Source organism: Mytilus galloprovincialis, chromosome 6 (genome assembly GCF_965363235.1).
Source record: "Mytilus galloprovincialis chromosome 6, xbMytGall1.hap1.1, whole genome shotgun sequence".
Lineage (NCBI taxonomy): Eukaryota > Metazoa > Mollusca > Bivalvia > Mytilida > Mytilidae > Mytilus > Mytilus galloprovincialis.
In genome coordinates this window covers 57,995,430-58,011,967 of record NC_134843.1, presented here as the reverse complement: position 1 = coordinate 58,011,967, position 16,538 = coordinate 57,995,430, and the positions used below count along the sequence as shown (strand labels likewise).

Genomic DNA, 16,538 nt, shown 5'->3' with positions numbered 1-16,538 from the left:
CATTTTTTGTATCATTCAACTGCTTGAGTGCAGATGATATTAATATTCGATCATTTATTGGACCACACTACATTCTATATATATATCTTGATGAAGCTTGATTTGGGATTTTTGGAAGAAATTTTGCTCGACTCGCTGTAGATGTCGTCTGACATTATACTAGATTTTTCTCAAACTATCGAACTGATAATATCAAAACTTGAGTTATGCTTGTAAAAGCAATTATTACAAATAAAAAAAAAGTCAGATTCAGTTTATTCAATAAAAAAGCGTTCTTCATATAATGAACGTACTTCAGTTAAATGTAAGTATGTTCTAAGTCAGTACTAGAAAGTAATGAAATATTTTTAAAAAGGCTACCAGTATCCATATGGCTCAGGAAATACTTACGTTCTACCTTCAAGATATATGACAACTTTGCATACAAATAATAAGATAACAATAATACCGAAATCAGATGAAAATTCATAGCGGAAAGTTCCTTAGCAAATGACAAAATCAAAAGCTCAAACACATCAAACAAATAACAACTGTCATATTCCTGACTGTGTCTTAAAGTCCTGAATTTAATCTTAGATGCATGATTTTTTATTAGTTGTTAGTGGCTTTGAATTTGATGTCAGTAACTGCGAGTACTCTCTGATCTGTTCTTTGTGTCGTTTTGTTGTTGGAACGTACAAGTACCCATATTTGCATTTTCATCCAACTGATGAGTGGTGCCTTTTTCAACTGAATTTTATATTTCGTTCCTATATCGTACTGTTATACTACTATTCTTCTGATCGCATTAGGTTGCACGGCTATGAGATACAAAATGTCAAAGAGAAAAATATTTTTTATAGGAAGAAGGACAAAGTTACCCTTGACAACAAAAAAGTAGACATAATATATACGGTAAGAGTTTTAATAATTATTCATGGACACCTTTTTTGCAATTTTTGGCTGTTGTTTATATCAATTATAGGGTACGATTTGTTACTCATTTCGACATCTATTGAATACTTTTGGGGATCTTCTCTTACAGACATGTTGCTTAAGAAAATTATAACGGGAAAGAACAACCAACAGCTAGAGTTAGGGACTTCAGAAATAAATAGTGTTCGAATAAAATATTATTATTTTAATATAATTTCAAGTATTTATGATTATATAATATGTCGTTTGCTGTTTTTGCTGTACACACCTTTTTTAGAACAAATCTTTAGTATTTGCTATACTTATAGAAAGTTCATATATATATATATATATATTCGTGTACTATAACTGTAAATTAGACCAATTTTTCAAATTTTCTGTTCTTTTTCTCTGTATCAGATTTATTTTGGTACATGTAAACATTTAGTTACAAAATCAATTATCAGACATAAAACACGAAACCCTCTCAACAATTGGAAATCGTTAGAAACAACTTTCCAAAACTTACCATAAGATTCCCTCATCTTGATAAATTCTTCGTTTGTTTTTTCCTGTTGAACTTCCATTTTTTCTTTAAAAAAAAAAGACAACCAAGTAATAAAACAATCAAAATAAAATAATTGTAAGTATTTTAAAAAGTTTTGGAAGAATACTTACCTTGTATTTCTCTCATCTTGATCATTTCTGCATGTTGGTTTTCCAATCTTTCTGAAAAAAACTTATGGTTTTCTTCTTGTCTCTGTTGCATCTGGAGATTTCCATACACCATTTTTTTTTCAAATTCTTTAACTTGCTCTGTAACATTTTTATGATTATTGTTCAAATGACAGTTGATGTCATCAACAACCTGCAAATATATTTTTCTGCTTAAAATTTCAAATCACCAAAAAGTCGTGTTGTAACAAACATCGCGATTTAAAATTTGAAACTGATATTTCATACACGCACTTCATAATTTCAGGTTGATAAAAAAATTACAAAAGAGATGTAGATCAATGTTGATCAAATGGTCATTTCTATAAATTTCCTGTTACAAAACTTTGAATTTTTCGAAAAACTAAGGATGTTCTTATTCCATGAATAGATTACCTTAACCGTATTTGCACAACTTTTTTTAATTTAAGGTCCTCAATGCTCGTTAACTTTGTACTTGTTTGGCTTGATAACTATTTTTATCTGAGCGTCATTGGTGAGTCTTATGCAGACAGAACGCGCGTCTTGCGTACTAAATTATAATCCTGGTACCTTTGATAACTATCAAATTTTTCATTTCAGAGAGATTCTACGTGTTAGAGTTCAATCAAACGTTTTTTAACGAATCCATAATTTTTGCGGTAATATCTGTATTACTAGCAGCCAACAAACTTATGATTTTTTTCATTGAAATGTGTCTTCTTTGCCTAACCGGTTTACTGAGTTTTCTTTGAGTTATTTAATTGTATTTTTGTCAAAAAATTCTAGGGTTTTTTTCATAGTCAGGTTCTTTTTAATTTTATGTTGTTTTATGTACGTTTGTTTACCAAACGGTTAAGACAACAATAACAGGCTTAAGATCTCAAAAACATAGTTCACACTATCATGTTTTATGTCATTGCATGTTTGTCAGGAACAGCAACAGTACTTGTCATATGTTATATCTTAATGTTTTTTTTATGATTTGAAATATTATATGTTAAGGGATAAATTCAGTAAATAAATATACGTCATCAGGGACCGCCCATTTAGGGGAGAGCTTTCTGTCTAAAAGTGAAGTCATGTGCTCTTCTGATTGGTAGATAATGTTTGTAATAAATATTTTTTGTTAGATGGATCAAAACTAGAGTTGAAAAAAAATAAAAAATAAATGCCGAATGTATTAATTTTTTCCACTACAGGGTTGAAAAGTAATGGGGGTCAGCATAGGAATTCAGTGCGAATCTACATTGTTTGTAAACAAGGCCATGTGAATGCCCAAAAATGCCGCATGACCCTATGTTTTTATTGTTGCAAAAGATAGGGCTACATTTGTACTTTCATGAATGATACATGAAAGTTTTTAATTTCTAAAGGTAAATCAGGTATAAATTTATTTCCACACATAGATTAGCATTAAAGCCAATGGGAGATTTTTTACTGAATTTACCCCTATAGGAAAATATGCACTTTTTCACTGTACTTGTCCAAGGCCACACAATAATCACAAAACTCATTTCCTGTAAATGTTAATGTAATGGGAGGATTTTGGAACCATTTAAAGCTGTTTTTTACACAAATTTCTATCTTTAACTGCGGCTATCCAGGATGCACTCCGTGTACTGTGAGAGAAGCATGAAGTATATGGTAAAAATCAGATTTTGTGTCCAGATTGAAAGAAACAATAGAAATTACACTTGAGAGTTATGATATAAATGAAAGGCATGAATATTCTCCCCATTTACATCACATTTTGCACATATTTCTCCTCATAATGTATAAAATCATATGAAAAAAATGGATTACCTCCCTTTGACATAGTGTTGTTTTTTAGCTGTGTTCCCCGTGTTAAGTTGTAGAACAAGTGGTAAACATGCAGTATTTTAACACTCGAATAATCTGACCGCATGGAGGTATTCATTTATTTTTACATTACGCATTGCGTTTCTTTATTTAAAGAATATACTAGACTACTTTTCATGATTACATGTCCTTCATCTATGAAACAAGTGTTGAAATGTTTGTAATTGGATTTTTATGTTAAATAATTGCTTTTAAATATCCTAAATTGTTACTTCAATCTCCCAAATGTAAAGTTTGGTCATATCTAATCTTATTTTTTCATATTTGGCACTTTTTTCTACTTCAGTTCTGGCTGTCTAGTTTTGGCGAAGAACCCATCCTGATGTTGGGGTAACCGGAATTTCTGCAGAGTGATTGTCAATGACATTTTGTGAAATTTACAAGTAATTAAAACACAGATTTAGTAAAATGAAACATAATTGTTGTTTTATTTGGTATGAAACTGCTTAAAAAAGCCTTTGAAAAGTCTTTTTGTGGTCTTTTCATGGTATTTAAACAAAAACTTCCATATAAGGAAGCAACTAACTAAGAGTACACCAAAACTTTAGTTTCTAGATGTACTTGCAATACTGGTCAAAGCAAACACAGAAAACAATTCATATTTATTAAAAATAGTATTTTACACCATTCTTTTAAAAACAGTCAATGCGCAACTTTATATACCAAATATACATTGGCCGCAGTATGGGCTGTAGTATAAATTTTGCTCTATCTTTACAAATTCAGCATTTATGGAGGTTGTATTGAAACTGGAACTTGAAAATTGGATACATTACATGTTTATTACAAAAAAAGTTGGAAAAGAAGTAAAAAAGTCCCTTATAGGGGTAAATTCAGTAAATAAATATACGTCATCAGGGACCGCCCATTTAGGGGAGAGCTTTCTGTCTAAAAGTGAAGTCATGTGCTCTTCTGATTGGTAGATAATGTTTGTAATAAATATTTTTTGTTAGATGGATCAAAACTAGAGTTGAAAAAAAAATAAAAAATAAATGCCGAATGTACTAATTTTTTCCACTACAGGGTTGAAAAGTAATGGGGGTCAGTATAGGAATTCAGTGCGAATCTACATTGTTTGTAAACAAGGCCATGTGAATGCCCAAAAATGCCGCATGACCCTATGTTTTTATTGTTGCAAAAGATAGGGCTACATTTGTACTTTCATGAATGATACATGAAAGTTTTTAATTTCTAAAGGTAAATCAGGTATAAATTTATTTCCACACATAGATTAGCATTAAAGTCAATGGGAGATTTTTTACTGAATTTACCCCTTAAAGGCAGAACTATGATCGTCTATGAATATTTATTGCAGACAAGGAAAGATTAACATTTATGTTTATATTGGTGAGCTGACTTATTAACCGTTGACGTATACTTTACATTTCTAGATACGCATAAAGTTAACATGGGACGTATTTTACCCAATATACTTTTAAAAAATGTAAGGTCGTCTACGCAAATGCAAACAAACAGCAGAAATTAATTTTATTTCTATTATACAGTATATGCATCGGACGTTTAGACAATTATTTACCCTCAATGTGAAACTGTGAAACATCAAAATTGAGATTTGATATCTACGACAACATCGCACAAGACAGACAGTGATATAATTTTCTTAAAAAATCTCAGAGAATATTAATTGGACAGTAAGTAAGCTTTTTATTTAAGAAATAATTCATGGAAGCCATAGCGTCAGTGTATATAAAGTGCAAATCCAGCTTGTTTATTTTCACTATCATATGCAAGTATTGTAGAATAAAGGATCATGGGAAAACTGTATTTGTTTACATTTCAAAATACCAAAATAATTTATTTGCAGGGAAGTTTCAACATATTTTCATTGTAATATGTCTTTTTAATGTACAAAAACAGTATTGAAGTTCAAATACAGTATGTGTTATAAACGCAACAAAATATTGCATATCGATTAATGAAAGCGACCCATTTTAGCTATAGATGCGATGAATTATCACTATTAGTGCAATCATTTCTGATGTAGAATTTTCGAAGATGCGAGGAATTTTTATTGTAGATTTATGTGAAAATGGACTTGCAAAAAATGAAAAACTTAATTGATGACTTTAGTATTTATGATATTTTCAAATTGAAATACAAACTCCTCATTCATTCTTCATCAAATATATAGCTATTCAAACTCGTAACAAAAAACGATTCTTAAAATGTCATATTGTATTCTTAAAATTACGTTTTTCCTTAATTAAAACAAAAATTTAAAAGACACCTTTTTTTACATTTTTTTTGCAGTTAAAGATTGACGGAGTTAAAGTGCAGTCTGTGTAAATTTTTAACAGGAACAAATTTTGGCTCGGCCTGAAGTAAACATGAATAGAAATGTTTCTTCAAATAGTAACTTTAAGTCAGTAATCCGATGAAGTAATAGTTATCCTATGAGGACGCAGTGTGTCATTGTAAGATCGCCTCGATGGCCGGAGGCCAGAGGGTGATCTAACATTGACACACCAAGTCCGAATGGGATAACTATTTTACATCCCAGTTGTTTTAGATTAGACGAAAAACCATTTACAATTCATTAAATTTTGTTTAGAACGCCACACAACCATTATAATATACTTTATATATTATTATATCACATCTGAATGTGCAAGGCTTTGTCATACTTTAAACGAAATGTCAACTCAAAAAATTGTACTAAAATCAAGGTGAATGTAATTAATGTATAATTGATGCAACTGACTTAATAATTTCAAATAAAAACACCCCACATCAAGAGAAAGAGAAAGAATCATTTTAATTCGACGAGATCAAGAAGTTTTTTTATTTTTTCAATATGAAGATATTACAAACGCCATAGTATATACGGTGGTATTGGATTATTAAAAGTCACACTTCGCCAGCATTCCTCACAGACTGTCCTTATAACATGTATAATGCAAAAGGACACACATCATTGAAGACTCGTTGGTGGACTTCGGCTGTTATCTGCTCTTTTGTTGGGTTGTTGTCTCTTTGACATATTCCCTTTTTCCATTCTCTTTTTTTTTTAATTCATCGTATCATGAAAACGAATAATATTTGAAGTGTACTTCAGGTAAGGCTCTCAAACATAAACTTAAACTACCGGTTAACCGGTTAATCGGTCGAACGACTATCCGAGTAACGGTTAGGCAAATTTGTACGATTTGACAACTCATACTAAGCCCATTATAAATATATTTGAAAAGTAGTGTGGTTTTTTATCCCTTTTTATCCTATCCCGTTTCAGTTTGAGCCAAAGATAGATATAAGAAGATGTCATTTGTGACAATGAGACAACTCTCCATCCGAGCCACAACTTAATAAAGTAGACCATAACGGGCGTTATAGGTCAAACTACGGTCTTCAACATGGAGTCTTGGCTCACGCCGAACAGCAAGTTATAAAGAGCCCCAGTTTAAAACCTTTTAAACGGGAAAACCAACGGTTTAATCTATATCAAGATGTACGTAATTAGTGATGTGTCATGGAAATGGATAAAAAAAAACCAAGGATAAAGATCCCTACGATTTATAAGAAATTAAATGGAATTCATTTGAAATCAATGTTATTTGTATTGAATGTATTAGAGTGTTAAATCAAACTTTTCTCCGCAAGTTTAACTTTATCAAATCCTTCTCTTACTTTATCTTTTTGTTTAGCAAGTTGGCTAAATTAAGACTTTAATAGATAAAAAAAAAATTCATATAGTGAAAATGGACCGCATATACAATACTAATGAATCGCTCTACAGTGAAAATGAAAGTATAGTATCATTATTCGACAGTAATTATGACTCGCATAAAGAAAGCATCCTAGTTGAATTTAGTTCAATATGAAGAAACTGAATGACAAAACCTATTCTACGTTAAACATCTTTAATAATTGTGTTGAAATGAATATTTTTCTGAAACAACATCTTACCTGCTAGTTTTAAATCACCTGCACGATCTGTTCGTGAAATGTCCTAAATATTCACCTATTTCGGTATATATTTCACAGCTGGGTGGCTTTAGGCGCGATAAAACCCCGTTTGCATCTCTAACATTGTCTTACTTGTATTATTTATTTCTAAACACATACATTTTAACTAATTTTCTTTATTTTCTTCAAATAAGTCTGTTTATTTATCATTCTACATCAGAAATTTATGGCATATACAGTGAAAATGATATTTTAGGATCCGCATTTTACATACACTGAGAGTTGTTAGAAATTTACACATGGCCTGGGGCATGATATTCGAATTTTATCCTGAGCGTTGACTACATCGCGCCAAAAGCATTAACAGACTCTCGTGGAATTTTATATTGTTTTGATTTTGTTGATTTCTCCGGGCTCTGGTGCATTTATTCTTTTTATTATGCATCCGAATAGGAATAATTGTTCGTTTGTCCTTTTTTAATTACAATTGTTTTAAACAATAAAATCGGCAAAGCGATTGCAAATAGGTTCCAATACATAAGGATTTACGTGGGAGGTGAATTGTAACATCCGTCATTATGTATATCTCTGAATCTGCGCTTATAAGTATAGATATATCGAGAGTTTTATCACGATGTTGATTACAAAGCGAATGAAGCACGTCATAATATAATAAATTGTGAACAATTGGATCAAAGTTGGGTTTCATATTCTGACAGTTCTACCTAGAACCGAAATAAGTAGTTCGTGCCAAGAACTGATTTAAAGACATAGCCTAGATCTGATCATTACATTTCTTCGTTAGAATAATTTTGGACTGTTGTAGGGTAGAACCGTTTTAAACAGTTCTATGTCACAATGTTCTGATACTTCTGAAGAGAAATGAAAACTTATCCAAATCATATATTTAAGTATATAAGTTTGAAATATGGAATAAAAGCAGTTAAGACTTCAAGTAAATACTTCTGTCTATTAGAAAGACAACATCCAACTTATACAATAACGTGCATACAGGAGAAAATCTTTTAATCTGCAATTGGGTCTCCTACTATACAGATAAAGCCCTACAGATATCGATATGCTGGATTTGTATACTATACAGATATCTTTTTTGAGCTCCACCCACTGCCGGACTAGTGTTGAATGAACCTGCATGACCTCAGAATGTGTATTGCAGTTGCATTCCAATGCGAACTAACGATTACTTTAATACATTCTATAGATATAGGAAGATGTGGTGTGAGTGCCAATGAGACAACTCTCCATACAAATAACAATTTAAAAAGTAAACCATTATAGGTTAAAGTACGGCCTTCAACACGGAGCCTTAGCTCACACCGAACAACAAGCTATAAAGGGCCCCAAAATTACTAGTGTAAAACCATTCAAACGGGAAAACCAACGGTCTAATCTATATAAACAAAACGAGAAACGAGAAACACGTATATATTACATAAACAAACGACAACTACTGTACATCAGATTCCTGACTTAGGACAGGTGCAAACATTTGCAGCGGGATTAAACGTTTTAATGGATCCAAACCTTCTCCCTTTTTCTGAAACAATAGCATAACATCACAACAAAGAAAAACATACGATAAAATATCAATTGGCAGACTTAACTCAATCAAAAAACGTATGATTAAACAATGAACGAATAAATTTGATCTGCGATATCTGTTTGTTTTCAAATATTTCTTTAGAGCAATAATAACTTAACCAATTTTCTGATAACAAACTAACATGAAGTAGCATATTTACCTGACGATTTCGGGATATAGCTATTTAATCGGATCTTAACATGTACTTGTAACTTGTTAACAAACCGGTATTGATAAAAAGAAACAAACAAATGTCGAAATGTTCAGGACTTATTTAAGGTTCATGTTGACCCTTTGGCTAAAATGGCCGTATTTTCACCACACAATTTACTCTGAGTACAGACAAACCTGTGCATCTGGAAAAGTTTTAAGGTATAGCATGCCCTAGATAAATAGAATTCAAATGCATTGTATGATTTGGAAAATTCGTAACTTAACTTGATTTTGCCGTGCACTATTTCGTCCCTGCAGAAGATGATAAAATGAACAAACAGTAAGTTTCCTTTGATATTGTCCACTCACGTGCACTGTTTAAATCACCAATAATTTTCCGGTATCTATTGTGCATCTATTATCCATGTCAATCAATACCGCTCACTTTAATTATAACAATGTACCTGTGGGGAAGTTCTCAAATCTTTTTCCCAACTTTGTTTTTTTTTTTGGAACCTTCTGGAGGAATAAAAAAAAGTGCACTGCAAAATCCTGGTAAGTTTTTATTTTTCTAAAATATAAAACATATTTGAAATTCATTTATCTAGGGCATGATATGCCTGAATTTTTTTACAGATCTGCAGGTTTGTCTGTTTCCAGAGTAAATTCTGAGATGAAAATACGGCCATTTTAGCCAAAGGGTCCAAATGAACCTTAAATCTGTATTTGGGTAAGATGATGCAAGCATACGATTTTTATTGCGTCTTACACTTTGAGAAGCAAATAATCTATAACTACTTTATTAAGATATTGTGTAAAAACGTTAATTATGAGCTATGAAAGTCAAGTGGATCCAGCATTTTTCTGAGGAAGTTTAAAAAATTTCAAAGAAATGTTTTTTACAGTGGGTAAGCTTTCATTAGTCTTCACTATCCTATAGATTAACAACTTTTGATTATATTTATAATTAAGAATCTTCATTGAAGATGGAGCACGAATGCACAGTTCATTAATTATATTGATGTGCCATTTGTATGCAAGAGTGACATTCCTTTGTATTATGTGCCGATTCGACAAAAAGTTATCCGAGTACTGTCTCCCTTTAACAGGTTCATTATTTTATAATTAAGTATAAGTTTCTGATATAATTTTAAATAATAACAAAATGTATCAATTCAATATATTTCAGTTTATTGGTTTATCAAAAACATTAATGTACGAATATAATTTCATAATATAATTTTAAAATGTTGAAAATGATTACATACCAATATAGAGAACCGTTCATCATTTTTTAAAAGACTATACATGAGAGTCAGTCCAGGTCGTAAAAACTTCCATTTGTTGTCGAATTAATTATCTCCCCTTCATGATAGAATGATTGGTAAATTAACCAGAGTTATCTAATATTAATCACAGAGAGGGACTATCAAGAAATTTTTAATTGTAGCTCATTTAACGGTAAAACAATTTTTCACTATAAACGAATGTTACTTTATACAAATATAAGGACTTTGTTAGCTAAATCTACAAATTTTACTAGATATTATGAATTTTTATTACAATAGATTAATATGCTACATGAAGAGCAGTATTTTTTTCGACGACAATCATCGATTTCCAAAAGTTAAATGTTAACATGTGTAACAAAATCAATCATGTCGATTTCAGCATGCATGTTAAGTATATGTCAAATCTAGCTAATAAAATCTGAAGCGTAGGACAAATCGTCACTTCTGTTTCAAATTAGACAATGTTTTCTTAATTTGTTTTTACTGTTGAAATTAGATGTTATGTCAAAATAGATAATTATTCACCTTGAGCGATGTATTGCGAACCCGTCTTCAGCTGAATGTGTGATTTTAATGTTACTACGCGGACCTTAAGGGATTCTAAATCGAAAATAAATGCAAAAAATGTGAGTTCTTGTGTCTTTCTAAACACAAAACATATACAGAATTAATTGCAGGATAAAGACAATAACTGTTTAATTAATAACAAAATAATGTACGAATATAATTTCATAAATTTGAAACGTTGAAAAGGATTACATACCAATATAAAGAAGCGTTCATCATTTCATCATCGGCTCGAAACAGGAGTAATATCTCGCTAAAGTTCGCATTACACCTGTTTCTTAGCCTCGTACGAATGCAACTGATATTTAAAGACACTATATACAGTTATTGTCTATTTAATGTGACTGTCACTCTTGCACATTATGATTTTTCTTACAAGCACTCAACATAGAATTATTTGTTATTAAATTTAGGTTCTAATATGACGTGCTTCTTTCGCTTTGTGAATAAACCCATGCTCTTTATCTTTATATGGAACAATATAAATGTACTGTTTTCGAGTTTTATTGCCTGAAAACTTATCTTTTAATTTAAAACCGTAAGAAAAGTGATTTGCATAACATTATTGAACTATCCGACAAAGTGACGTGTAGTATGCATGAGTATTTAAAATGAAATACAAAATCATGCATGTAAGATAAACTGATAAACGAAATATTAAGAAATTATTATTTAGAATTACTGAATGCATGTACTAGAAGGGACTTACCTTTTTATCAATACATTTAATGAATAAACATGCTTTTAAAAACTGATTGTTTTCTATGTAACTATTTTAATATTTACAATACATAATCTACGTTTGTTTTTAAACCTAGAATAGCGAAACAGTTAAGTATAAAATTCATTAAGTATATCGCTGCATGGAGTTTATAATGTACATTTGCTTCCACTGTATCATGGTTTATCATCTTCATTTTTCTCTTAGCAAAGTATGGTGGGTTGCATGTTTTAAATTTACCTAGAATTTTGAGATTTTTTCTAAAAATTAAGTAAACAGAATTACAAAAAAATCACACTATTCTTAGTCGAATAGCTAAAACTTGCGAAATATATTAAAAGGCGGGATTGGCAACTTGGCAAAAAGGCCGGATGGCGATTTATGTAAAAAATAAAATCCGGACAAACTTTATAAAAACTGAAAAGGCAGGACCCAATTTAAAGAGATTACAACTTAAAAAAAAGAAAAAGTATTTCATCAAAGTCCCCCTTCCATTAAAACGAAATGGTTGATCTCTTTATCCAGAAACAACTGAGAGGTGACAGTTGAATTAAATAATTTGATGTGAAACCCTAAGATGTCATGATTTTAAAGTTCCATTTTTTCTATTGCACAATTATGAATTCAATGAATTTTACATGCACATATATGTAGCATTAAAAAGCTAGAATTGCTATGGGATAATCAAGAACACCATCATGTAAGTGAATTCGACGAAGCAGGTTACATGCATAACAACCTTGACCGGCTACGTGAATACGGATCAGTCCATTCAACTTATAGTACGCGCGTTCTATTTTCGCAGGTGTGAGGTCGAAGGTTGGAATTAACCATTGAAAACGATTAGTGTACTGATTCATTTATTATGGTCACTGTTATTTGTTGCAATTCAAAATTGACATATTTGACCTAGATTTAGCAACCGTTCATACTGACTGTTCAAAACTTCTTCCACTGAAAAATCGCATCGTTAATCGTTTGCTGTTTACAAACAAAAGCGGGAGGTTCATGAAACAGCCTAAACAAACGCTTTACATTTATACATATTGGACTTATAAATTACCTTTAGTAAATTGTCCAAATCAGAATCGAAATAATTGATGCAAGCTATACTTTATTGCAGTTTTAACATGGGTAGCTATTATATTCGTGTTATTTAAGCCCTCACTATCGCTAGGGCAAACAAAATCAAAAATATAATGCCTACCTATGTTTAGACTACGATAAAGTATAGATTGCGTCAATTATTTCTTGAATAAAGAGGCGAAGCATATTTTAAGCATCATTCAAAATCATAAGTCTCAAGTTAATTGAATACGTCATGGAGAAAAGGGGAAGACAAATAGACAAACCACTGTACACCGAACAACATAGAAACCAAAGACTGAGCATCACGAACCGAACCAAAAAACGGTAAATGACCTCAGGTGCTTTAAAAGGGTAAACAAGTTCTGTTCCTGATGTTTTAATGGCAAAAATGCAAATTCTGATTCTCATTGTCCTTATGGTTTGAAAATACCTCTTTTTGCGTTTTGTTTTCGATTGAGATCCCGCTAACATGTTTAACCCTGACAAATTCTTAATATGTGTGCCTGTCCCAACTCAGATGCCTGTAATTAGGTGGTTGTCGTTTGTTGCTGTATCACACATTTGTTTTTCCTTCATTTTTTGTACATGCACTAGGCCGTTAGTTTTCTTGTTTGAATTGTTTAAAATTTGTCATTCCGGTGCATTTTATATAACTGACTATGCTTTATTGGCTTTGCCTTTTGTTAAAGGCGTGTGGTGATTTATAGTTGTTATTTACTGTGTCGTGTCACTTGGTGTCTAGTGAAGAGTATTCTCGTTGGCAATCATATTACCTCTTTTTTATATAAAATTAGCACTGCAATCACATACAATGAAAACAAGATGACACATGAATCTTTCAGTTTTGTTACACAGCAGATACTTGAATGGCTCATTCAATTTCTTCATGGTTTTTTCATAGTTCCTTGATTTTAACATCAATAAAGTGTTATCTCTTTAGTTTGTCAAATTGTAAAATCTCAAGACAGTAGAGTTGAAGTACAACTGATATTTAGATTACAATCAAAACACGGCCTTGTATGATAGAAACCAAGATATAAAAAAAGAATATGCACTGATGTGTCTGATGTATTAATTTGTTTTCTTTCTCAATAATTCTTATGACCTGGTATAAGGAGAGTATTATGCTCTTTTCACGTTAGGACACTTTCAACTTTCCACCGGTGGCCTGATAAATACAATATTTTCGGTCTAAAATATAATATTTCAATGACTGATATTTATCCCGGTCTATCAATTGCACAACATATCTATCTAATATCGTCGTACATCATTTACATATACAATAACTATTTTTTGATTAACTAAATAAAATTGAGAATGGAAATTGGGATGTGCCAAAGAGACAACAACCCGACTATAGAGCAGACGACAACAGAAGGTCACCAATAGGTCTTCAATGCAGCGAGAGAAACTCCCGCACCAGGAGCATCCTTCAGCTGGCCCCTAAACAAATATATACTAGTTAAGTGATAATGAACGCCACACTAAACTCCAAATTGTACACAAGAAACTAAAAGTTAAAATAATACAAGACTAACAAAGGCCAATGACTTCTGACTTTGGACAGGCGCAAAAATGCGGCGGGGTTAATCATGTTTGTGAGATCACCTCTAGCCAATGCAAAAAAGTAAACGCATAATACGCACATTAAAATTCAGTAAAGCATACAACAACCAGTCAATCAAAACGTGTCCTTCTATTTTCCGACTTTATATTTTTAATCTGAATTTTCTATGTAAGGTATTTTGTTTTTGGTCATATGTATCTCAATGATAACTCATTTTTGCAAATAACCAGAAACTAAATAATATAAAAAAGAAGATGTGGTATGATTGCCAATGAGACAACTATCCACAAAAGACTAAAATGACACAGACATTAACAACTATAGGTCACCGTACGGCCTTCAACAATGAGCAAAGCCCATACCGCATAGTCAGCTATAATAGGCCGGATAAATCAATGTAAAACAATTCAAACGAGAAAACTTACGGCCTTATTTATGTGAAAAAACAATGAACGAAAAACAAATATGTAACACATAAACAAACGACAACCACTGAATTACAGGCTCCTGACTTGGGACAGGCACATACATAAATAATGTGGCGTGGTTAAACATGTTAGCGGGATCCCAACCCTCCCCCTAACCTGGACTTATTTTGATTTGATCTTACAAAATGAAAGGTTAGACATTTTGCTTCAAAATTAATTCATTTTACAAAATATCTTAATGACTTTAACATATATTTATTATTATTTGAAGGAACTAACTGGTGTATAAATTTGGCGAGGTCACTCACAATCATATCATAAAAATTCATTCTTTGTGAGTAAATTGATCGAGTTTATACACCAATAAATTACTTTAAATTAAAATTCAGTAAAGTGTAAAGAACTCAACCTAACAAAGTTGGGATAAATATATTGCTTTAACTTCCTTCCAACCGTACGTACCGGACCCTGTTTTATTTATTTCTCATACATGAAGTATATATAATATCTATAAATATTGCAATAGCAGTGAAACCGTTAAAAGAAAATGATGGACTGAATAAAGATTGAGTTGTACATTTAATTAATCATTGCTATATTGGATTGACAGAAATAGAGTTTAATGCATTTTTAATGTACTTTTTGTAATATTGTGACTAGGGTGGATTTTTTGTTTAAGTATAAATAAGCAAAACACATTTTAATGCAAAACATCAAAAGTATAAATTAAAAAAGGAATAATTTCTTACCTGCTTCACGTCAGTGATCTGCTTTGAAAGCTCAGCAATCTCTTCCGTTTCTATTTTAAGTTTACGAGACATCTGTACTTGTAATTTAACAAATCCTTGATAACGTACTTCAGAAAGATTTATGAGATTTGTTTCTAAGTCTATCCACATGTTATTAAGTTCTGTCAACTGAAAACATTTTGTAGACCATGCATGACAAATATTGTTTCTACATAGACATAATGAATCAAGTGATGATTTTTCACTAACAGTCATACATTTATCCGCCATGACACGAAGCAAGAAAGAAAAGACACTGATGTCCAACTCTCGGATGTCAATTGTTTTTGCCTCATATTTGTGCAAACATACCTGTTGTATGCATCCACCATGCTTAATCACATGTGTTTTGTCTTCTATCCCAGAAGTATCATAAAACTTTTGGAAAATCCAAGGCTCCATTTTACTTTTTCGTTTGATAGAGCATCCCGTGGTCAAACATGCACAGCACATGGTTTTCTTTGGCTCCCATTGATGATATAAAAAATGTTTTTCAAGTTTGAGGAGCTTGTTAAAGTTTCTTCCATATTGCGGTTTTGATAAAACTTTCAAGTCGAACAAGGCAAATAAGACTTGGGTTCCGGTATCTATAACGCATTTGAAAAGCTGTAAAAGTTCCCTTTGCTCACATGTATAACTACCCATTGCAACCTGGTTGTTCTGTCCATGTATCAACCTGATTTGTTTTGATACCAACAGATTGTAATTTCATACTGTAGAAAAACTAGATGCAGTGTTATATCCGGGCATCTTTTTTGGATAGATCTGGAACGTAATTGATATGTGTTAATTAATTATCAACGGATATAAGACTTGACTATTCCTTGGTTAGTACAAATACACATTCGTTTATTGCGCCCCACTAACGTTTTTTATTTGATGAACACGTTCAGTCGTAGAAGACACGTTTTAGAGTAAATTAATGGATATGAAAGAAAATAACAAAGATATGA

The 16,538-nt window shown here is 31.6% G+C and overlaps 1 long non-coding RNA gene across 1 annotated transcript; it reads right to left on the bottom strand.

Moving 5' to 3' along the window:
* Nucleotides 1–1,572: 1,572 nt before the first annotated feature.
* LOC143079963 (uncharacterized) lies at nt 1,573–16,345 on the bottom strand. Its single transcript, XR_012979564.1, has 2 exons — nt 15,547–16,345; nt 1,573–1,762 (listed from the first exon to the last, which is right to left on the bottom strand). It is a non-coding gene; the product is annotated as an uncharacterized LOC143079963 (long non-coding RNA).
* Between the last annotated feature and the right edge of the window lie 193 nt (nt 16,346–16,538).